The sequence below is a fragment of the Dama dama genome, chromosome 26 (assembly GCF_033118175.1).
Source record: "Dama dama isolate Ldn47 chromosome 26, ASM3311817v1, whole genome shotgun sequence".
Classification (NCBI taxonomy): Eukaryota; Metazoa; Chordata; class Mammalia; order Artiodactyla; family Cervidae; genus Dama; species Dama dama.
The window spans coordinates 37026261-37051872 of NC_083706.1; the positions used below are offsets into that span (position 1 = coordinate 37026261).

Below are 25612 nucleotides of genomic sequence, written 5' to 3' on the forward strand. Positions count from 1 at the left end.
AGTAAGGTGGTCTGGTATTCCAATCTCTTTCAGAATTTACCACAGTTTGTTGTGATCCATGCAATCAAAGGGTTCAGCATAGTCAATGAAGCAGAAGTATATGTTCTTCTGGAATTCTCTTGCTTTTTCTATGATCCAGTGAATGCTGGCAATTTGATCTCTGGTTCCTCCTCGTTTTCTAAGTCCAGCTTGAACATCTGGAAGTTCTCAGTTCATGTACTGCTGAAGCTTAGTTTGGAGAATTTTGAGCATTATTTTCTAGCATATGAGATGAGTGCAATTGTGCAATAGTTTGAACATTCTTTGGCATTACCCTTCTTTGGGATTGGAATGAAAACTGACCTCTTCCTGTCCTGTGGCCACTGCTGGGTTTTCCAAATTTGCCACATACCTTGTGACCAAAGACATGTAGTTTCTATAGCTTGACAGCTGTCTTTCCAAATGTGAAACTATTAAATTGACAATATAGTTTTATATTTCAGAATCTTATGACATTTGACCAAAAGATTAAACATCTCCAAACTTAATACATGCAGTCATTCATTATTTATCAAACCTGTACTGACATCCTACTTCTAAAGGAGATACAGATGAACAGACAGGACTGACCTTGTCTTTAAGAAGTCAGTAATCTGATAAGACAGACATGGATATTAACAATATAGAGAGTTAAGAGCTTGGACAGAGGTAGATGCAGAGTCTTGTGGGACCATTTAGAAAGAATCCATGTTTTTTTAATTCAACGAAAATTTCCTTGAGGGAAGATATTAAGATACAAAGCCCTTGTAACTGAATCTCTGAACATTCAGGACTAAGGATTAAGCCTTTGTCCATGGCAACTTTACTGTAGGAAACTCAATTTGTGAGATTTCTCTGCCAGCCCTAGAGCTTATCTTGGTTGGAACACAGCCCTTGCCTGGTGGCAGCGTGGCATGGGAGGGATGAGAAATGAAGCCAGACTCAGGAAGAGTAGGTAAGGCAGAAGCTAACAATCTCTCATGTTTGTCTCATGATGCCTTCTGTTATGCTGTGGTTTGTGTTCACAGAGTTATTTGTGAGGGTTAAATGAAATATGTGTCAAGTTCCTGAGGAATTCTAAAGATTGGTTTACTTCCTAATGAATGATTGCTCTTTTCTCAGGAAAGTTATGTATTTGTCCATTAGGATTTAAATATTCAAAATATGTTTGTTCTGATTGATGGAAGCATTCAGTTCAGCAAGCACTTCTTGAATACTTCAGAGTGTCTGTGAGCCAGAGGGCTGCAGAAATGAAAATGCTTCTGCCCCAAAGGGGCGTCAATGCAGGCATGGATGGAAGGTGTAAACATAAGCTATGTAACTTGTGGCTGCCAAGCCGGGTTAAGAGGGCTCAATGCCTCCACCCTGAAGCCTCAGGGCTTCAGATGCTGCCATCAGCATCCCTAAATCCTCCAAATGAACGTTCAGTCAAAGTAAGTCAGTGTGTTTACCGAGCAACCACAACTTACAGGCAGTTACTCCAGCCTCCAATACCCCCAAATACTTCCAGCAGATGACTCCCCCAGCCTCCCATCCTACCAGAGTGAGAGGTGCCACAAAATATTTACAGGAGGGAAAGGAGTTTGGGGAGGGATCCCAAAGAGATGATTGATCTCTGAAGTCGATTTTGAAAGACCATAAAGGAAGTGCACGCCGGGTAGAAGGATCAGTTGTGCTTTAGAGGACAACACAGATGCAGAGAGAATTTGCAGGGTTTGGGGCTCCAGCGTGGGTGGGTGAGGGGCATCATCTGCAGAGACAAGGAAATCAGAACACATAGCGAGAGGGCAATGTCCTCAGTGCCGAAATTTTGGACTTGATCTGTAAGTAGGAGGGAAACATCTAGCAGTTTTATTCACCTAATATCTAAGAAAGAATGCTTTGGTGGTAGTGTGGGAACTGTCCTGAAGGAGGAAGAGGGACAGATCAAGGCCAGTGGGTAAGAGCTATGCCCAATTAGTTGGCATTAATTTCCTTAGTTCTCTAATTCATGCTCACCTTAAATGCTTCGAAGCATTTTTAGCATATGGTTCAGACCATCCTGCCTTGCCAGATTCTTCTCAGAATGCTGTTTATTTTCATGCTGTTCCTACCTCACAATAATAGTTACTGGTGGGGTTTCACATCTTAAAGCTATTTTACAGCAATCTTAGTTTTCACAGTCATTGCCAATTTGGCAGAAGCAGATTTTGAGGCCATCTTGCTGGATGTGTGTTTTAATCAATGTGGTTATTTCATGACAGGAAATAGATCTTGTGCTTTTTTTTTTAAAAGGCATTTAAAAAGCAAACAGTCATTTAATAAGATAATGCAACAGGAGCCCTGCCTACTTCAGTGGTTAATGAATGTGGCAGGAGTCTTTCCAAACCAGCAACTCTGAGGAGGAGACAAACAGCGATGTTTAAATAATGGCGAACTTTGAAGACGGAATTAATGGGGTGGAGAATTGCAACTTTTAAGTTGAAAGAATCTCATAACCACCTCCACAATCAAACAATTTTTATTCAAAATGATTTTTCTGATTAAAGGAATTGAGACATTCTTGCATATATACAGCCTCTCTCTCCCTCCTTCCCTGTCTCTCTCTCTCACACACATACAGGAAACCTTACAGAAGCTAATTTCCACAGAATGAAAATATAGTGTGTTTTCTGGAATTATTGACCACAGTTAAACCCACCCCAAGCAATTTCTTGTATTTAACCTTCATCTCCCAAGCCTCAACCCCAGACACAAAGCAATATTTCCTCCTGACACAGTTTACTTCTCTCAGAACCTTGAAGAATGATGTAAACAACTCCGCCAGCACTGTGGTTTTTACTGAGCCTGGGCATTAAACATTTCATCACCGATTGCCTTCAGTACCTGTGTGTACATTGGAGTTTTTGTCCCCTAATTGTCTGTAATTATCGTCCTTCCATGCTTTCTAAGAATTCAAAAGACAAAGTGAATAGACGGGAGTAGTTTAAACCTAGACTGTATACCAGTCAAAGGTATTAGAAGGTCAGTTATATGCCACTGAGGCACACAATTGTGCAGTCTATACGCTGTGCAAGTCCAGATGCAATTTACCTAGACTGCAGGAGACCAGTGCCTTGAAAGTCTTCATAAGGTAGAAGAGTGGAAGAATGGCCCTCTGCCGCGTGCGTGCCACCCTACTGAAACGCACTGTGTGTGCGAGAGTGGTCAGTAACCGAGGTGTACTGGCCGCATGCACAGGAGGGAGGCAGAAATGAAGGTGGAAAACCGATGCTGTTGAATAGCCAAGGTGGAGCCTAAAATCTGCCAATAACAGGATATTTATCTCCATTTCAGGTTGTTTGTAAGGACATCTTGGAAACATTTTTTTCTTCCTTTTAACCATCTCCCATGACTCAGTTTGGAAAACTATTTGTGAGTCTGGTGTGCAGGGTAATAGCCAACAGTCTCGCTAAATTAAAATGATTCTTATCAATTATTGAGTGAATACATATGGGATTCCCTTGACAAGGAAGTGCTTTGTATTGAAGTTTCAAATAGGTTTATTGTTCATGGGGAGTCAGAGGTGTAGAATAAGGGGGAGGCTTGTTGAGCTTCAGCTAGAAATTTCCCTTGGAGGCATTTATCACATTTTAGGGGCTGATCCTCAATTTTTGAGGGCCAGAGTCTTAATTTTTGTGAGTTCTTCTATCTCTGAGGGATAAATTTACATTTGCAAGTATCATGGAAATATATATACATATATGAAACACATATATATCATATATGATATATAACAGAAATATAAGATGCAATGATACATTATCTACATTTTACCTATAAATATATACTACATATTATATATTTCTATCATTTATAAAATGGGGCTTCCCTGATAGCTCAGTTGATTAAGACTCTGCCTGCAATGCTGGAGACCTGGTTCAATTCCTGGTTCAGGAAGATCTGCTGGAGAAGGGATAGGCTGCCCACTCCAGTAGTCTTGGGCTTCCCTTGTGGCTCAGATGGTAAAGAATCCACCTGTGATGTAGGAGACCTGGGTTTGATCCCTGGGTTGGAAAGATCCCCTGGAGAAGGGAAAGGCTACCCACTCCAGTATTCTGGCCTGGAGAAGTCCATGGACTGTATTAGCCCATGGGGTCCCAAAGAGTTGGACACAATTGAGCAACTTTCGCTTTCATTTATAATGGAATATACATGATATGATAGAATACATATAATGCATATTATGCATTACTATATATGTTATATAAATCTATTTGTGTCTATATACATTGTCTAGAAACACGTACAGATACACAGATTTTTCTCGACTTACGATGGAGTTATATCCTGATGTTATAAATTGAAAATATCGTAAGTCAAAAATGCATTTCATACACCTAATATACTGGACATCATAGCTTAGCCTACCTACATTAGCCCACAGTCGAACAGTCATCTAACACAAAGGCTGTTTTATAATAAAGTGTTGACTATCTCATGTAATTTATTGAATATGGTACTCACTGCAAGTGAAGATCAGAAAGGTTGTAAGTGTATCAATCATTTGCCCTCATGAGCTTGCAGCTGATTAGGAACCAGCTCACTACCCTGCTCAGTATCACTTGGGTATCATAACGCAGATCCCAGGAAAAGATCAAAACTCAAAATTCAAAGGACAGGCTCTACTAAATGTATATTTCTTTGATGTCATCATAAAGTCAAAAAAATTTTAAGTTTAACCATCCTAACTCAGGGACTTTTGTATTATATATAGATTTGTTTGTATATATAGTTTGTTTGTATACACCCATATCCTCCTGTTGAAAGAGCCATATATACGTGCCCTGTAGTCAAATTACATAAAGTTCATTTTATGTGAAGGCTATTGGAGCCCAGAAGAAGGAGGGTTAATATATGGTGTCTTCTATGAAAGAAACACCTCTCCACAATAAAAGCAGTTTTCAGATGGACTGACCCTTAAGCTTGTTCTCTGCTGGGCAACAACTGGACTCCTACTGCTTTTTGAAATTTCATTGTTTACCATCTAGGAGTGCCTCTATCAATATAACACAACACAATATACTAGGTTCCACTGCCTAAGTCACAGTCCTGCCCTGATTTCATGGAAGGAGGTCCTCTAGTATCCTCAGAATGCCTGCCACACCCTTCCGAAGTATTTCTTACACATAGGGGTCTTTTTTTTTAAGTGGGTCATTTCTGCACATTTTTGCTCCCTTGGGCACAGCTGATGAGGACAAGGCTGAATGGGCCTATGACCCCACGGCAGAGGTTTCTGTGCTGACCAAAGATCCACCAAGTGGCTTGATATGAAAATCCTGTTCAAGAGGACACTGTGCACTAGTGACTTGGCCAGCCTATTTAGATCCTCTCCTACAATACACTTGATGGAGACTTGCAGGGAAGGAGTCTGGCAGTTAGGTCAGCAGAAGAGTGCAAAAAAAGAATTGCAATGCAAAAATTCAAGAAATGCAAAATAAATGCAAAAAAATCAGGAAGGGCAGAAAGCCACGAGGCAGTAAAGCCTTAAATAAGAAGAAACCTCCCCAATAAGGAGCGTGAGCTGAGTCAGCAATGGTAGGAGCAGAAGCAGCAGAGATGTGGAATTGTAGATTCATCACAGTGGCAAAGCTTGGAGATGCAGCGGCAGATGACCAGTTATGATGAAAGCGATTCTCTTGCCTCCTATTGACTCCAGAGCAGACTTTCAGGGTCTAAAGTCCCTGGTTATAAGGTTCCAAGGATGTCTCATGTCTCTTTTCCTTCCTTGTGATTCTCTAGAATAAATGTCCATGATTTGAGGTAACCAAGGTCTGTCTTTGCTTCTTGCCATCTTGAAAGAGTCTGATTAATAATATTGAAGTTACTAGTTGATCACATTTGTTGAGGTTTTGCAATCATCTTCTGGTAATCTCTAAGAATTTACTCCCACGAGTAATCATGTGTGCTCAATTGCTCAGATGTGTCTGGCTCTTAGTAACCCTGTGGACTGTAGCCTGCCAAGTTCCTCTGTCCATGGGATTCTCCAGACAAGAATACTAGAGCGGGGTGCCATGTCCTACTCCAGGGGATTTTCCCAACCCAGGGATCAAAACTGCATCTCTTACATCTCCTGCATTGGCAGGTGGATTCTCTACCACTGGTGCCACCTGGGCAGCCCAATCAATATCAGATGTGAATTTTACTTAAATTAACAGAGACAAATTCATTTCCAGATTGTCAGGTGGCACATAATGGTGCCCTAATGTATTCACTCACGTGGAGGTAGACCAGCTCAAGACTGGTGGATTCCCTTAGTATATGGATTCCTCATTTTTTTACAAGTTGAGCTGACAAATCACAGAGTATTTCTACCTTAAATAGAAGGACTGTAATCGCAGTCTTTACTGTGGCAAGGCAGTTTTCTATTCCTGAAGGCCGTGACTTTAAGACATGACCTGCTCTTGGAATGATATAACCTTGTTCTAATCATTAGTCGTTTTCAGCCAAATTGAGCAGAGACTGATTATGGTTGCAGCCTTGTAACCAAGATGTAGCAGGTTGTTTATCCTTCAAATTTAGAATAACATTTCTTGATTAATCATGAATGCAATTTTATAGCAACAACATAACATTTGAGCATCATGAAACTCTTAACCATATGAGTGGCAAGAGAAGGTGCCTGTGGCCCATTGTTTCCACGTAATATAATGGCCAAATGCCAAAGAGGAAAACAAAATTCATAATGATGGGAAATACGAGAGAACCATTAAACATTCTATAATCAGGTGGTTAAATTGAGAAGATGAGTCACGATTTTAGTTGGTCTTATTTTTCATCACAACAGAAAATAGAACAAAAGAGATTATGACTGTCACCTCTTTATATTATCTACCACCAGCTCTACTTCCTCCCCTTTTCTATGTCATGAAAGAAAGAAAGTGGAAGTAAAATCACTCAGTCATCTCTGAATCTTTGCAACCAGGCCAGAATACTGGAGTGGGTAGCTTTTCCTTTCTCCAGGGGATCTTCCCAACCCAGGGATCGAACCCAGGTCTCCCGCATTGCAGGCAGATTCTTTACAAGCTGAGCCACAAGGAAAGCCCAAGAATACTGGAGTGGGTAGCCAAAGCCATCTTCAGGGGATCTTCCCAACCCAGGATTCAAACTGGAGTCTTCTGCCCTGCAGGCAGAGTCTTTACCAACTCAGCTATCAGGGAAGCCCCCTTCTATGTCATAGTTGGAATCAAGCTACTTGTTGCCTAGCCCTGTATATGCCAGGCTTAGCAGGATTTCCACTGAAGTCATATATGAAAAGTGAGGGCTACAATAACACTGCTCAATCAATATGCCTTAAAAAACTCAGTGGAAAGGCAGGAAGCACCCCAAGAATAAAGGACAAATTCGGAACTACAGAATTCCTTGCTCTAAATTGCCTTGCTAGGCCAGTTATTGTTTTTGGGTATTTGGCCAGCTCTTCCATGGGCTTCCCTAGTGGCTCAGCTGGTAAAGAATCTGCTTGCAATGCAGGAGACCAAGGTTCAATTCCTGGGTAGGGAAGATCCCCTGGAGAAGGAAATGGCAACCCACTCCAGTACTCTTGCCTGCAGAATTTCACAGGCAGAGGAGCCGGGCAGGCTACAGTCCACGGGATTGCAAAGAGTTAGACACGACGGTGAGACTGACTTTCATGTTCACTTTTTTCCCATGGGCAGTGCTTCCGAGTTTTCCCAGTTTTCAAGGATCTGGCCCAGGAAAGGGCTTTCTTGGCATCAGAGGAGTTACCACTGATGTGCATCATCAAATGTGTAGTTAGTGTTGGGGGCTCGTCTTGAAAAGACGGAAGAGGTGTTCATTTGTCATTTACTCTGATTCACCAAAGTTTAGGGAAATAGGGTACTGTTTGGTGGTGATGTCTTATTAAACAAAATACAATTCTGTGTAAGCGAACGTATAGACTTATAACTGTTAATCCACAAGCGATTCAAGGAATTAGTATATTCCACTGAGAAGAAATACTTGTGGATTTAGAAATATAGGAAAACTGCTACAAGGTTTTGAAAGTCCATACATAATATAAATTCAATGTTATTAAACCTTACTATTGAAAGCAGCATTCCCAAATGAAAATAATATCTGGCTAGGATGATTTGACTTTCATGAATGAGGGAGGGGGCGGATATAGCTGAAAATAAAATCAGAGCATTGAAAAGCATCCAGAGCATATCGTTTTTTAGCTTTGTTCTTCCTGCTTCCATAGATAATTATAAAAAGTCTAAGAAAGGAAGTCTTTTTGCTATGTATTTCAGAAAAGTTTCTATTCTGTAGGGAATTCTGCTTCTACTTAGGTATCTGAATGATACTCAACATTTATTGTTGAATTTTTTCCCTGGAGTTTTAAATCAAAATTTTAAGCTATTTCTCCACATCCCCCAAATCTCTCTGACTAGGAAATGAGTTCTTACCAGTGATTATTTCATATCACTCCCATTGTCATAGAAGCCAATGATAATTCCAGAACTAAAGGATTCTAACAAAATCCCCAGCAGATCTCAGCAGAGAGGGGCAATGTTGCTAAATCTTACTTAAGCTCAAGTTTCCCTGAGTGTGTGTATTTCCAAGTAATGAACTATATGAGCAACAAACTGTGAAAACTGAAAATATGTGAACAGAATTTCATGTTGGGAAGAAAGAAAATTTATAACGAAGACAATCTGATACTTCTTTAATGATCTGCATAAAATGGTGTAGTTTTGTATTTGATAATATAAACAGAACTCAGTCTTACCAATGAAAATATGTCTTATGTGAACATTCAAACCAAGCATTTTGCAGATCAGCTGGAGGAAGAAACAGAAGTCAGGGATGGAAGATGTGTGACTTGTAGGGTCAGTAGATTTGGGAAGAGGGTGTGGGTGAGCTCTACCCACCACCAGAAGGGCTTTGACTTCACTTAGGTCTCCTCCAGCAGGACTTTATGGCATGGAGGTGCTGGTAAACTTAGCTCAGTGTCCACAGTGACTGCCCACTGCTTGTATCTGATACCTGGCAGTGAAAAAACAAACAAACAAACAAACCAAAATTTGTTCACTGGGAGCTCCTAGGACACAGGCTATCAGGGCGCTTATTGTATTTTTAGGAAGAAGAAAGGTAATAGGCTATGCTTCTCTGTAATAAGGACTTCCCTGATAGCTCAGCTGGTAAAGAATCTGCCTGCAGGAGACCCCGGTTTGATTCCTGGGTTGGAAAGATCTGTTGGAGAAGGGATAGGCTACCGACTCCAGTATTCTTGGGCTTCCCTTGTGGTTCAAATGGTGAAGAATCCGCCTGCAATGCGGGAGACCTGAGTTTGATCCCTGAGATGGGAAGATCCCCTGGAGAAAGGAAAGGCTACCCACTCTGGTATTCTGGCCTGGAGAACTCCACGGATTCTGTTGTCCATGGGGTTGCAAAGAGTCAGACACGACTGAGTGACTTTCACTTATTCTCTGTAATAAATGAAACAGTAGAAGTCTATCAGTGGGAGGGTTTTAATCCTTGTAACTTGTTTTATATGTCTACTGAATGCTGATATTGTTATTTTTGTTGTTATTCAGTCACTAAGTCATGTCTGACTCTTTGCTATTCCATAGACTGCAGCATGCCAGGCTTCCCTGTCCTTCACTATCTTTCAGAGTTTGCTCAAACTCATGTCCATTGAGTCCATGATGCCATCCAACCATATCATCCTCTGTCAACTCCTTCTCCTCCTGCTTTCAATTTTCCCCACCATCAGTGTCTTTCCCAGTGAGTTGGTTTTTCACATCAGGTGGCCAAAGTAATGAAGCTTCGTCTTCAGCATCAGTTCTTTTAATGAGTATTCAGTGTTGATTTACTTTAGGATTGACTGGTCTGATCTCCTTACTGTCCGAGGGACTCTCAAGAGTCTTATCCAGGAGCACCACAGTTTGAAAACGTCAGTTCTTTGGTGCTCAGCCTTCTTTATGGTTCAACTCTCACATCCATACATGACTACTTGAAAAGCCATATCTTTGACTAGATGGATCTTTGTGGGCAAAGTGATCTGCTTTTTAATATGCTGTCTAGCTTTGTCATAGCTTTTCTTTCAAGGAACAAGTGTCTTTTAATTTCATGGCTGCAGTCTAATATTGGAGGTCTAATATTGGAGGATCCAGGCTCAATGATGATGGTTTTCAGCTAAAAGTCATATTTGTTAAGTCCACTGAAACTGTGACCCACACGGTCCTGTCTCAGAACCATGAGATTTATGCAATTCTCAGGAATCCATCCTAATTCTCTCATACTTACACTTTACCTCCCTCATATTTACACCTACTTTCCACATACCTCTCAATTCATTTTGTGCCAACCTCTCAGACAACCTGAACTCCCCCTTCAGCCTCTTTCCCATTCAGCTGACTTCCACCTGCATCCCTGTCTCTTGATTCAGCATCATCAAAGCCCCAGTCACCTGGTGGAAAGAGCCCTTCATGGAAAAGGAGGGCCAAGGAGGCACTGATCAGAGAGAAGACTTTAGGTGTCAGGAAAGAATAAAGACCAAGAATTGTCATAGGTAAATCTTGCCCCTTCTCACACTGCACAATTATTTGTTTTATGAACACCAGTAGGCTTCTCAGGTGGCACTAGCGGTAAAGAACTTGCCTGCCAATGCAGAAGAGATAATAGAAGATGGCTCGATCCTTGGGTCAGGAAGGACCCTGAAGGAGGGCATGGCAACCCACTCCAGTAATTTTGCCCGGAGAATGCCATGGACAGAAGAGTCTAGCAGGCTATAGTCTGTAGGATTGCAAAAAGACATGACTGAAGCAACTTAGCACACATGAATACCAGCACTGGTGGAACAGACTTTGATGGGGGAGCAAGAAAGAGAGGGAAGAGGAAAAGATAATTTTAGAAGCATGTATTGCAGAGGAAATGAATTCACATACATTCTCATATATTCAAAATCTAGATGGCACAAAAGTGGACACTGAAAAATCTCCCATCTCTTTCCCCAGCCACACTCTTTCCCTTTGTAGAGGCAACCAATTACTATCAATTTCAAGTGTTATCCCTTCATAGATATGTTAGGCAGATACAAATGAACATATGTTCTCTCCTCCACTTCCTTTTACCCAAATGGTAGCACTCTACACAGGCTGTTCTGCACCTTGCTCTTTTCTGCCATCAATTTAACTTGGAGATTGCATCCTCTCTGTACCCAGAATGCTTTCTCATTTCTGTGAGTGGATAGGATTCAAATGTGTGTGTTAAATAGGGGAGGAACAGTATATGACACCTGTACTTGTCCCACCTGCATTTTGAAACCTCTGAGAGAACACCACGCAAAGCAGATGAAGATGAAAAAAATATATATGTATTACTGGTAAAGCTGATGCTGGATAATGCAGCTCAGATACACAATGACAATGATTTCCTAACACTGAACCCTCAAATTAGGCAGACTTACCAACTTTACCAACGTAGTGAGAAGTACTCAGAGAGTCATAGACCTTCCTACATGAATAGCATCCCCGAAAGGCTCATGACCTGATGAAATAGACATAAATATGGAGCAGGTAGAGCCCAAAGAGAAAGATGGGCAAACAGATCAGGTGCACTGGCAGCTTCTCACTCAAACTCAATAATTAGGCAACCACTTCAGGAAACAGTGGGGCAAGAAATAAAAACATTAAGGAAAAACTCTTGCTGTTGAAAACCAAAAGTATATGACAATAACATTTCCGCACACCCCAACATTATGACTGCACTCTAGTTTAGTTAACCTGTCTCTTATTGATAGACACCAGAGGCGCTTCCAATCTTTTACTATTACAAAATGTAATGTATATGAATTTTCAGTGTTTTGCTATTACAAAAAAATATCATGGATATGAATATTCAAAAATGAATACCATTCTGCACATAAAATTTCACACATATGGGATTATATCAGAATGATGAATTCCTGGAGGTGAAACTGCTGGGTGAAAAGAATATGTGCATTTAAAATTTTGTGAGATATTCTCAAATTGCCCTATATGGAGGTTATAGCAATACCCTTAGAAATGTGTGAAAGGGTCTATTTCTCCACATCTTTTCAACAGGATGTGTTAGTAAGACCTTCTAATCTTTGCCACTATAATACACAAAATGTAGTGTCTTTAAAACATCATCATTTATTTTCTCTTATTATGAGTAAGATTAAATGTCTTTTCTTACCTTTAAGAGCTATTTTCATTTTTGCATGTGAACTGTCTCTTGACCTTCTATGTCCCATTTTCCTATTGGATGCTCATGGATTTTTTTTTTTTTTAATTCTAAATATTAATTTTATTTATTTATTTATTTTTATTAGTTAGAGGCTAATTACTTCACAACATTTCAGTGGGTTTTGTCATACATTGATATGAATCAGCCATAGATTTACATGTATTCCCCATCCCGATCCCCGCTCCCACCTCCCTCTCCACCCGATTCCCCCGGGTCCTCCCAGTGCATCAGGCTGGAGCACTTGTCTCATGCATCCCACCTGGGCTGGTGATCTGTTTCACCATAGATAGTATACATGCTGTTCTTTTGAAATATCCCACCCTCACATTCTCCCACAGAGTTCAAAAGTCTGTTCTGTATTTCTGTGTCTCTTTTTCTGTTTTGCATATAGGGTTATCGTTGCCATCTTTCTAAATTCCATATATATGTGTTAGTATGCTGTAATGTTCTTTATCTTTCTGGCTTACTTCACTCTGTATAAGGGGCTCATGGATTTTTTAAATAGACTTTATTTTTTAGAACAGTTATAGGTTCACAGTAGAATTGAGTGGAAGTCAAAGAAAGTTCCACAAACCCTCTATTCCCACACATACATAGTTTCCTCTACTATCAACAGCCTTTTGTGGGTATTTTTATATTAATCTGTAGACACTGTTTACACTTTAGAAAAATTTTGACAAATTGCAAATCTTCTTCTAGGTGGTGGCATTTTTTGACTGCTTATAGTAGTTTAGCCATGTTGAATTTATTTTTAGCATAGTCTAATTTACTTTTCTGTTACACTTTCTGAGTTTTATGCTGTTCTTAAAAAAGCCTTCTCTACTCTTTGATTAATAAAAAATTCCCCCCATATTTCTTCAAGTGTTTTTGTAGTTTCATTTTTGGTTTGTATTAAAATCTTTGAACAATATGAATCCAACAGGTAAGGATCCAACTTTTTTTTTTCTAGATGACTATCTAATATCCTTTATTAATGAATCCATATTTTCTTCACTGCTTTGAAATTCTAACAATTATTGATCCCAGATTAATAGGGTCAAATAAATGAATGGGTTAAACATGTAGATAAAGACCCTCAAATCAACAATCATCTATTTGAAAATATTGTTCATGATTGTTCCTCTCAACACTCTTAGAAATTTATCTGGATTCAAATTCCTACTCATCCATTTAGTAGTTGCAAAACTACAGGTAAGTGAACATTTCTGAAAATATGGCTTTGGGTTTGTTGTGGGAATTATATGAAAGAATGAGTAACATACAGCTGTCATGAATATTAATTTATTGTTTAATTCTTGTCAGGTCTTTATTCAGCCCATTCTTCTACTCTCTCCTCTGCAATGACTTCTGACCATGGATAAAAATGACACAGTCCTCATGAGCTTATGAACCCCCATGGAATAGCCAAGATACTTTAGAAAAGTTTTCCATGGAAATGCTGAAGTAGAGATGGGTCTGTCCAGGTTACCTGGGGGCATATTTATATGATTCCCAGGGCTGAGCTTAGATGCAGTTTGTAGAAACTATGTTCATGAAAAGGACTGGGAGGAATATAATTTTCTGTCTAATTTTCATGAGACCCTTCAACTCAGCCACTACAAATATACCAGCCATATTCTCAAATATATTCAGAAAAACAGGTTGGCTGATATTTCTTGGTATCAAATTCTATAAAGTAAAAATGACCAGAACCTCTTTTGCTATTCACAAACTTTCTCATTCTTACTTTAGTTTTTCGTTGTCCCTTGTGGAAATGAAAAACAGCTGATTACCATCTGTTGCTTCACATTCCAAAAAGTAATTATTAACCATATCTCAGCCTGATATTATAAAAATATCACTTTATTTAATGTTTCTCTGAATGTTCCTGGAAGATTATGCAGCTAGGAAAAAATGAGGGCACTAGAATCATTACAATAATAAAACCAGAGGTAAGTTAATCACAGTGAAACAAAAAATGAATAATCATTAGTGGCTGATGAGTGCACTCTGTAAGGAATTCAATATTCTGAATTTTTAATTACTCTTAGACACTAATTCTTGACAAAATACAGCATTTGGAGATAATACCAGTAGATATTGCATGGTAATTATGAAATATAATTTGATGCACTGAGGATTTGAGAGTTTGGAGATGTGTATTCAGGATGAAAGGCAAAATGTGTGTTTTACTATTTTGATGCTTATTTCTATTTTCTGTTAGTGACTCAGACAGAATCAGAAAATCATAGAATTTCAACACTGGAATAGACACAATAGATCATCTTGTTCCAGCTGCCTGGCTTTACAGATGAGGAAACGAAAAGTTAGAGATGAAGAGGAATTTGCCTATGTTATCTAGAGTCTTGATGGCCAAGCAGGGGGTTGTACTTAGCACTGGCTTTTAGTCTAGCACTGATTTCGTATTTCTTTTTTAAAGCAAACACTTATTTCAGAGACAGTGGTATTACATGTATTTTACACTAATTTTTTTCTTCACTCCTTTACTTATGACACAGGTTCTAATAGCATTTTCTGGCATACAGTGTATCTATGCAAAGATTATACCATCCAGATTTTCCAGACAGTTTCACTTTCAAGTCCTCTGTTTTTACTTGAAGTACAAGTGAAGCTTGGATGCAAAATCAACCTTGCTACTACCTTACATATAGCATATTACCCATAAAGGTCTCTTGATGGATATCATAGCATTACTGATTGGGTCAAGCAACCAACCTCCCCATAAAAACCAACCACATAAGTGGCACCATCGTGTGTTCAGTTTAGCATTCCTATTAGTGGCAGTAGCTCAGTCGTGTCCAACCCTCTAGGACCTCGTGGGCTAGAGTGCCAGGTTCCTCTGTCCATGGAATTGTCCAGGCAAGAATACTGGGGTGGGTAACCCTGCCCTTCTCCAGGGGATCTTCCCGACCCAGGGATTGAACCCAGGTCTCCTGCATGTGAGCAGATTCTTTACCATCTGAGTCACCAGGGAAACCCAAACAGTATGCCAGGAGGCAACAAAACAAAAGAGAGGCCCCATTTGAAAAATGTGCTCTGTAAATAACAAGCGTTGTTTTAAATGTGCACTGGGAATCTTAATTCCCAAAACAAATCTTTAAACTATATCCTTCATGTCAAGTGGGGATTGACTTCTGACAATGATTCCAGGCCATTGTTCCAGAAAGGACAGTGAATGAATGACCTGTGAGAGGCGATTGTACATATGCTGAAGTCCTGGAGACAAACGGGGCTGCCGCTGCCTTCAGAGTTTCAGCGCAGCTGCATTTTTCTGCTCGTCTGAAGAGTCAGTGTTTTCAGGCCTGATATATAAGTTGGAGATGCCAGGGAAGATTTTATATATATATATATAATATATGGCAAATATATGTATAATATGGCAAATAAATACATATATATATATACATACACACACACACACACACACACACACACACACATATATATATACATACATATATATATATATATATGGCAAATCAGGTAGGAATTATCTGGTGGAATTGAGTAGTAGGTATTGACACTGACTAACACAGTCCCCGTGTTTGTACTCCCGTCCTTCCCTGAAGGACACCAAGCCCTTCTTTCAATTCATCACAGAGTCCTCACTAGAAGGAAAGAACAGAGAAAGGGTTAGCAGTGGTGTCTAGCCATTCCTTCCAGCCAGCCTAGAGGAGGCTGTTTGTGGTCCCCGGGCTGTGGTCATAAACAGATCCACTCCCTGTTATATTGCAGACTGACTCCTCTGACTCCTCGGGTATGGCTTCATCTCTATTACCTGCCTCTGACATGGGATGCAAAAGAGGAGTGCAAGAGTGTGGAAGGAGAGGAGTTTCTCCTCCCTACCCTAATCCAAATGATATTTTATTTGAGAAACTTGCTTACTGTTCAGTCACTCTGAACCAAACGTGTATTGTAAGGCAGAGGCCACTATCATCCCACAGCATTAAGGTATGGTTTATATTCCACGGTAGGGAGTTTCCTAAGTGGTACAGTTGGTAAAGAATCTGCCTGCCAGTGCAGGATACTCAAGATATGGGGTTTCGATCCCAGGCTGGGGAGATCCCCTGGAGTAGGAAATGGCAACCCAGGCCAGTATTCTTGCCTGGAGAATCCCATGACCAGAGGAGCCTGGCAGGCTACAGTCCATGGGGTTGCAAGAGCCGGACACGATTGAGTGACTGAAGGGGATTTGATGTGGCTGCCTGATCATGAGGAGCCTGGCTCTGGGCCCTGCCTGCCTTGGTCTTGGCGTTTCTGTTACTGGAGCAAGAACCCTGGTGGTCATGTTCTCGAGTTCCATACTTAGACTGCAATTGCTAAAGACAAAGAAGGGATACAGCTGTTTCCAGAATGCAAATAGAAAACTGAACCCTTCACCCTTATTTTCATTCCCTTCTACTTTCACACACACACACACACACACACACACACACACACTCACAGAGATAAGGAAGGCAGTGTAAAATTTTACCTCTCAAAGACAATACATCACACAACAGATACAATTTCTATCATTTTAAATATAGTTAATTTGTATAACATTTTTACATACACATTCAAATTATATTTTACAAATGTGCATACACCGTTTTTTTTTTGTTTGTTTTTACAAAATTATATCATATGAAGTAGAATAACACTTTATGAAGATGAATGGTCTGCCATTTCTGAGAATCAAGGCAGGCTCTTATGTATAACAAGCAATCTTTTCGACCTGTATGTTCTTGCCTTTATCTATTTTAATGGGGAAGAACTTAGGGTGTTCAGGTAAGTAGTTTTTATGGTTGAATCATAGGAATTTATGTAATGTATAGAAGAAGCATTCTCACTGTTCTTCTTCTGACCTATTAACCTCCCCTAAATTTATCAGTTCAAGGGAAAGGAGAAAATAAAAAAAGAATTTTCTTCTACAAGAGGAATTGGACTCAAACTCCAGCTTTGAAAATTAATGTTATTTGGGGAAAGTATTTTTGTTTACAAATGCTAAAGTCCAGGCCAACATGGGCATGGTGGATAGAGGAAAATTTCATTCGTTAAGCAGCAGGAAGCTCAACCTACCTTTCACTGGTCTAAGTGGCTTAGGTGACTGATAAAAAGCATCAGAAATTGCCCCATGTGATTTTTTCCAAAAATGGATAAAATCTACCCTTTGGGTACAAATATATCTTATGACAGAATAGGTCCAAATGACCAGAAATGTAAAAAGGTCTTTTAGCAAGACATTTTTTGTGTAATAAGTGGGAAGGAATTACCAGAAATTTAACAGAGTAAAGAGTGGTTGAGAAGTCCAGCTGCAGATAAGTCTGCCTGACTGTGGGATGGAGCTGTGCCCAGTCCAGTGGGCAGGGTGACCTTGCTTCTTCTCCTACTGTTGTTAACACCAATGTTCAAAACCCATGGGCCTTGCAGTTGTACCACGTGGAAGGTACTGTTGGTAAATGTTTCATGGCCTGTGTGCACACTCCTGCACATACTGCAGGATCACACACAGACACCATGCACTGTCTGTAGCATACATATATCTAGATGCTTTACCCAAAGACCAAAGTTTGTGTTTTAGAACCTAATCATTCTTCTTCCTATGTCTCTTTTCTTTTTTTAGAAAAATTTCTTTTATTTAAATTAAAAAGGCATAAAGAAAAAATACAGTGAAGACCTGTTATCCACCACCCAAAATAAGAGGGGAAAAAGAAAAAAAAATTACCTGGTTCTTAAGAACCATTCCTTTGTTCTTTTATCAAACAATGGTAATGATAAATGGAAGCATTCCCTGTTTAGGTACTCTTACTTGGCAACTAAAATAGTGGTATTTCACCTGGTGTCTCTGTCCTCTATTTAACTGGAGTGTGAAACCATTAATACCAGGCAGACAGGGGGGCCTGTAGCAGTGTAGACCTTAGGATGAACGTGTGATAAAACATAGGCCTCAAAGACTAGCTCCAGATCTCACTCTTTCAACCTAGGACCCACCCTGACCAAGGAACTAATTTTTCTTCAAATATTGGACAACATGATTTAGACACAAAGAGTAAACAGATACAGCAGTGGATCAAAAAATCATATCAAGTCCAGATTACACTAAAGGGAAGAGTGCAGACGAGCCCGAGAACAAAATGGTAAGTGAAAACAGGCCTGAGTGACTGCTTGTGTCTTTTTGTTTTCTGAGCTTACAAATACAACTGTAGAAAACCTGGAAAACATAAAGGCAGAGAAAAGCAACTAATAATTCTGCCCAGTCTTGGGAGCAGCTTTCTAATTGGGTTTTCAAAATGCAAAATGTATACAGCTTTTTTCCACTGTAACGTAAGTACTTCGCCATGTGAGAACACTACTTCCTAACTTAAGGACTATATACTATTCTACTTCACAGACTGTAGAGTGTCTAACATTTAAATAGGAAAACTAGAAACTGTATAGGTTCATCTTTTTAAGCCTGATTCCTCTTTATAAATGCCTATGAGAAGCATTCAAGTCAAACTCTTCTAGAAAGTGTCAGTTTACAGTCCCAGGATAAGTCTGGAGGATTTGGCTTTTGGAGTTACACAGCTTAGCAGCCAATAAAGGCAGCGTTTACACCAGTGGTTTTCAGCCCTAGCTCCAGGCTAGAATGACCCAGGCCCTGGGCCCAGTCCAGCCCACCCAGAATCTCTAGAACTATGTGTCTGTCTTTTTCTAACCACTTCAATGACTCTGTGAAGGACAGTTGGGAATAGCACTGGGCTGACAACCTGGGGGGATAAGGGGACCCTGCCAGTGCCCAAACCCACCGCTCAGTACTTTTTGTGAGAGGGTGATCTGGGCCAAACACAGCCTCTCGGTGCCATGACAGAGGATTCAAAACCACCAAGACTTTAGTGCATTGGCCTAGTTACATGGAGTTTGTCCAACCACCTGGTTATTGTACAGGTTTTGATCAGCTTAACCAGGTCTATATGATTTGACTTAGCAAATCCCTCATATAGCAATTCAAGAATGCTGCCTTTTATGGGTATTAGATAAGCATTAACACAAGAAAGAACCAGAGGTGTTGGTTTTACACTAGCCTTTTGTTTCCTCAATTCTCCAAGCAAAGCTTCAGCAACATGTGAACCGTGAACTTCCAGATGTTCAAGCTGGTTTTAGAAAGGGCAGAGGAACCAGAGATCAAATTGCCAACGTTCGCTGGATCATCAAAAAAGCAAGAGAGTTCCAGAAAAACATCTATTTCTGCTTTATTGACTATGCCAAAGCCTTTGACTGTGTGGCTCACAATAAACTGTGGAAAATTCTGAAAGAGATGGGAATACCAGACCATCTGACCTGCCTCTTGAGAAACCTGTATGCAGGTCAGGAAGCAACAGCTAGAACTGGACATGGAACAACAGACTGGTTCCAAATAGGAAAAGGAGTACGTCAAGGCTGTGTATTGTCACCCTGCTTATTTAATTTCTATGCAGAGTACATCATGAGAAACGCTGGGCTGGAAGAAGCACAAGCTGGAATCAAGATTGCCAGGAGAGATATCAATAACCTCAGATATGCAGACGACACCACCCTTATGGCATAAAGTGAAGAGGAACGAAAAAGCCTCTTGATGAAAGTGAAGGAGGAGAGTGAAAAAGTTGGATTAAAACTCAACATTCAGAAAACTAAGATCATGGCATCCGGTCCCATCACCTCATGGGAAATAGATGGGGAGACAGTGGAAACAGTGACAGACTTTATTTTGGGGGGGGGCTCCAAAATCACTGCAGATGGTGACTGCAGCCATGAATTAAAAGACGCTTACTCGTTGGAGGGAAAGTTATGACCAACCTGGATAGCATATTAAAAAGCAGAGACATTACTTTGCCAACTAAGGTCTGTCTAGTCAAGGCTATGGTTTTTCCATACATGGTTTTTCACGTATGGATGTGAGAGTTGAACAATAAAGAAAGCTGAGCACTAAAGAATTGATGCTTTTGAACCATGGTGTTGGAGAAGACTCTTGATAGTCCCTTGGATTGCAAGGAGATCCAACCAGTCCATCCTAAAGGAGATCAGTCCTGGGTGTTCATTGGAAGGACTGATGTTGAAACTGAAACTCCAATACTTTGGTCACCTCATGAGAAGAATCGACTCATTGGAAAAAACCCTAATTCTGGGAACGATTGGGGGCAGGAGAAGGGGATGACAGAGGATGAGATGGCTGGATGGCATCAATGACTCAATGGACATGGGTTTGGGTAGATTCCAGGAGTTTGTGATGGACAGGGAGGCCTGGTGTGCTGTGATTCATGGGCTCGGAAAGAGTCGGACATGACTGAGAGACTGAACTGAAGTTTGTTTCCTCTTCTAGGAGGAGACGTGTAATCGATTCGTCCAGACCATGTCTGGAATTGCAACCTTCTCATCCAGGCCGCAGCCCATTGGAAGAGGCAAGGTTGTGATGTGTGTTCTTCCTCCTTAGAGCAAAATGGAGGGAGAGCAGCTCCGGGCACCCCGAGAGGAGACGCTCTGAAAAGGGAAAGACGAGAAATTTGGAGTATCTGGTGTCCTGCCCCAGTGACTTCAACAAACATGTGCTTCCGGGAGAGAAAACCGAGCTGGCTGGTCTGTGGTCCTCCACACAGCACAGTCGGGTGTGCGGCTGCGGTCAGCATGGCGACGTGGGAAGCACGTGGCCTTCCATGCAGCTCTGCGGCTCCCCGTTTCTGGGCAAAGTCACAACCAGGCCCTGTGTTCTCTTAGGAGGGAGGCATCCACTGACTTGAGAGGCCATGCTCCACTTCTCACAAGACAGCCTCACTTTGATATTCTTATTGTCAGGTTCTCGCACAACAGCATGCCTGCTGAGGCTCTGCTTCATGGCAAAGGTTTTGCCACAACCAGCATGCTCGCACACGAAGGGGCGCCACTCCTCATGGAAGGAAAGAATATGACTCTGGAGGTTGAACACAGTGGTGTAGGTGTGGCCGCAGCCTTCCAGTGGACACCGGCACACGACCTGCTTGGGGCATGCATCCGCATGTGCTGCTTCAGAAAGTCCTTGCCCTTAAACGTTTTTCTGGCACGCGCCACACATTATGTTCTCTTTATGGGTCTCTCTCACGTGTTTTAGAAGCTCTGTCCATGTTTTTGCCACAAAAGAACATTCTTTTTAACAGATACAGCCCTCGTGGACCTTCTGTGCCACTTCAGACTGCTGGGGGAGGAAAAATGTTTTCCACATCCCTCGTGGGCACACTTGAACAGCGGCTCCTTGGCATGCTGGCACTGGTGGATTTTCAGTTGATGATGTTTCCTAAAGGTCTTCTCACAACCTTTGAAACTACATGCATGTGTTTTCTGGATTTACATGTTTGTGTTCAAAATGTTTCTTCAAGTTTTATTTTGTGTCAAATTTCTGATCACAGCTGCTAGCTGTACAAAGGGCTTTTCTTGGGTGTGAAGCAGGGCATAGTGGCTGAGACTGTACTCTTTGACCAAGGTCTTGCCACACCCTTCATCAGTTCAATTCAGTTCATTCGCTCAGTCGTGTCCGACTCTTTGTGACCCCATGAACCCCAACACGCCAGGCCTCCCGGCCTCCCTCTCCATCACCAACTACCAGAGTTCACCCAAACTCATGTCCAATGAGTCAGTGAGGCCATCCAACCATCTCATCCTCTGTCATCCCCTTCTCCTGCCCTCAATCTTTCCCAGCATCAGGGTCTTTTCAAATGAGTCAGCTCTTCACATCAGGTGGCCAAAGTATTGGAGTTTCAGCTTCAGCATCAGTCCTTCCAGTGAACACCCAGGACTGATCTCCTTTAGGACAGACTGGTTGGATCTCCTTGCAGTTCAAGGGACTCTCAAGAGTCTTCTCCAACACCACAGTTCAAAAACATCAATTCTTCGGCGCCCAGCTTTCTTTATAGTCACAAACATAGGGTCTCTTCCCCGCTCCCCATATACTTGCGTAGGTGCGCGTTCTAGCTTCCAAGCCTTGTTGGCTTGGAGCAATCCGCGCTGCAGTTGGGGAAGGAGCAGATGAACCTCCCCTCCGAGGGGCCGCTGGAGGCGGCCGGACGGCGGGGCGACACTCTCGCCGGCTGCAACGAATGGGTCAGTGATAGTCAGGGACGACACCGCCTCAGTAACCGAGGCCAAAAGCTCCAGGTTCCTGGGGGCCAAGAACTCAGCCACGTGCTGAGTCACATGCCGTGAAACCAGTGACTAGCGACTGCTTCCGGAGACCCTACGCGTGGGCCCACTGCACTTCCGGAGGCATGATCCCAGAGGGGTGGGCCCTTCCTACGTCTCTTTTCCTAAGTGAGATGGTGAAGAACAAATGGCAGAGGTCTCTCCTCCAAGGTGGTTTTCAAGTAAGAAGGTTAGTTAGACATGGGGAGAGAAGCCAGAGGACCTTCTTTTCTCCTTGGAGCTAATCACCCACCTCCCAAAGGCCCCCTCTCCTCCTCCGTCTTCGATACTGACTCCAGAGATGCTGATAGAAGCAGGTCACATCCAGCTTTCAATTTCTGCTTTCAATTCCCTTGTCTTTATTGGCATGACATGGTGTACAAGTGTTGCCAAAATTAATACATCATGTTTTCTTACAACAAGTAGTGTTTGGTGTCTTCATATTTCTGTGACAGGGACAATGCTGACCACTTGTAAGTCTTATTTATTAGTTCAGGCAAGAAGAGTGCAGGTATGTACTCTTCTCTCTCACTAATCAAGGTCGATTTATTAGTTTTGATGGAGGAAAATGTAATTTCTAACTTCTCTGTGAGCAGAACTGATGAGAAGCCCTGATTTTATAACTCAGCAGTGCCATCCGTGGTCAAAAGCATGGGTGCCACGTCAGCCTGCATTCAAATCCAGGCTCTGCCATTTTTTAGGAACAAGTTGCGTCTCTGTCTCTGGTTTTTGTCTGTGTAACTTTTGTACTTTTTGAATTTTGTAACATGAACATACTTTACTCATTCGGAAAGAAATAAAAATATTAAAAAAAATAATTAAGCCAAGCAGGTGTGACACACAGGACATACCAAAAGAGGAACATCTAGAGGAGTTGTTTGGATAATACCATAGTAATCAGGTCTGAGACACAGAGATCCTACACCTGAAAGTGAGAGGAAAGAGGGTGGGTTGATCGGAAAACACAGTCCAGGCTTTAAAAAGAGACAGAAGGAATGAGGTTGGGTTCCACTGTGGCAGCTGGTTGACATCTGTTTCAAGAAACAGGTTGTCCCATTGGGCTTCTTCCTCTCAAATCCTCCTGCCCTCACTATCTGCTCTTATTCCCACCCCTTTTCCACCCACTTTTATAATTTCTTTGATAAATTCCAAATCAGGACTTCTCAACTTCAGAAGCTTCCTCATCTTTCCACACTCCATTTGTCTAGGGACTTTCCAATGTATATGATCCCAATATGTCTGAAAGGTTTTTTTTTTAATCATAATTCCTCTCTTCTGTTATAGTGGAACCCAAGCCTTCGTCCCTTCTAGCTACAGGAATATAGCAGGTTGTTTGCACAGAAGGCAGTAATATTGATACTCCTCTCATTCCTGAATCCACACCCTATGACTTTGCAGCTCTTTCTGTGAGAAACTGGAGACTAGTTCCTCGTGGTTAGAGTCTGGGCTGGGTTTATGACTTGCTTTGGCCGGTAGAATGTAGTGGAAGTGATGTTATGAGAACTCTGAAGCATCCATTCAACCCCTCTTGGAATACTTCTCTGAGTCCACCATGTCAAGAAGCCAGGTCCACCATGTGGGAGAGAACCCAGACGCTCTGCCTGTCAGACATATGGGAGGAGCCATCTCAAACCAGAGTTGAGCAGCCAGGTGACTATAAGGGCATGAGTGACCCTGGCCAAACTGGCCCACATTGCCGAGCCCCAGAATTATGAACAAATCAACAGTTTATTTTAAGCCACCATGTTTTGGGTGGTATGTTATGTGGAACAGAAAACTGAAGCAAGACTTCTGATTAAATGTAGTGTTTGAACATTCCCTATGGTTTATCATCAGTTACAGCTGGAAATTCAAGCAGTAGTAGATAGCTGTCACAGTTAAGGGGGGAAGTTGTAGGTGAGCAGGTGGAATCCCTGCACCTGGACCTGCTGGAGCACTTTCTCCCCCAAAATAGCAGCATAATTGCTGGCAGCAGTTTTTCCCCATAAATAGTAATTTTTTACTTACAGAGAAAATATGTATATGGCAGAGATCACAAAATTTCATTCCTATCTTTTATTGGGGGTACACATCAAGACTAGAGTATATGCTTCTCAATTCTAGATCTTGTCTGCAACTACTTAGGGATGGAGTCACCATAGACAAGGTTTTCGTGTCTGCAAACTCTGGATATGCCATCCTGAATAAGAAGAGAAGGGAGGTGAGTTGCTGTTACAATTGGTGGGTGCAAAAGGGACCTGGAAGAGGGAGGAGGCAGAGCAGCAGTGTACCCACGCGGAGGTGGTGTTGCACCAAATGACCCAGAACATCTGGAACCAAACCCGGCCCCAGGGAATCTGACTTGGGGCTATTGTGGAGCAGGGCCCAGACACTTAAACATCCACAGGGGAAGCTAGTTACATGAAAAAGTACAGTCCACTGGGTAAACAATGAAATGTGAGGAAGCCTGGTGAGTAGACAGTGTATGCAGCATGTAAAGGGGGCACTCATACTCTGCTCTGTGAATTTCTTCAAATGAAAGCCCAGTGTTGCCAGGATTTCCAATTTTGGGGAGAAGAGCTAAAGATTTGGGTTATCCCTTGAAGTCACTCAAGTTTTGAATGTTAACTGACAATTTTAGAAGAATGCAAAATCCTAGGAAGACCACATAAATCATGTATATAGGACTCTTGTTTGTAACACCTGACAAATATAGTCAGAAATGATATGCACTATCTTTAATAGTTGATAAATTCACCATGTTGAACAACTGGTGTGTCCGCTACAGTTGCAGTGCTAACTAAACCTATGCTTAACTGGATATTAACCTTTAGTTGCTGGATTAGGAGGAAATGGGGAGGATACAGAGGCAAGCAGTGGGAAGCTAAAGCCATTGGGAGGGTCTCGGGGCAGGTCCAGGGGTAATGGCTATTTCATAACCAGTGTGGAATTATTTCAGTATCTTAACAAGAGGTAGCATCTACTGGTATGGCTCAGATTATCAACTCTGCAACAAAGAGAGTGAGTTCACAGTACCTGACATTTTTGTTCTGTATTCTATTTTCAGTTTTATCATTAAGGGCAAAAAAATTAATGTAGAGTCTTGCTATTGAATATTATAGCAGTTCTTGCTTTTATTCTCAAATAGCTCCTCTAGGGCCCAGCAATTGTCTCCACAGCAACTACTTCTGTTTTTATAAATCTTAGATCATGAAGAGGTAGGAAGGAAGCAAGAGTA

The 25612-nt window shown here is 41.5% G+C and overlaps 1 pseudogene; it reads right to left on the reverse strand.

Moving 5' to 3' along the window:
• Positions 1 to 20866: 20866 nt before the first annotated feature.
• On the reverse strand, positions 20867 to 22483 carry LOC133047173 (transcription factor IIIA-like; annotated as a pseudogene).
• Positions 22484 to 25612: the final 3129 nt, after the last annotated feature.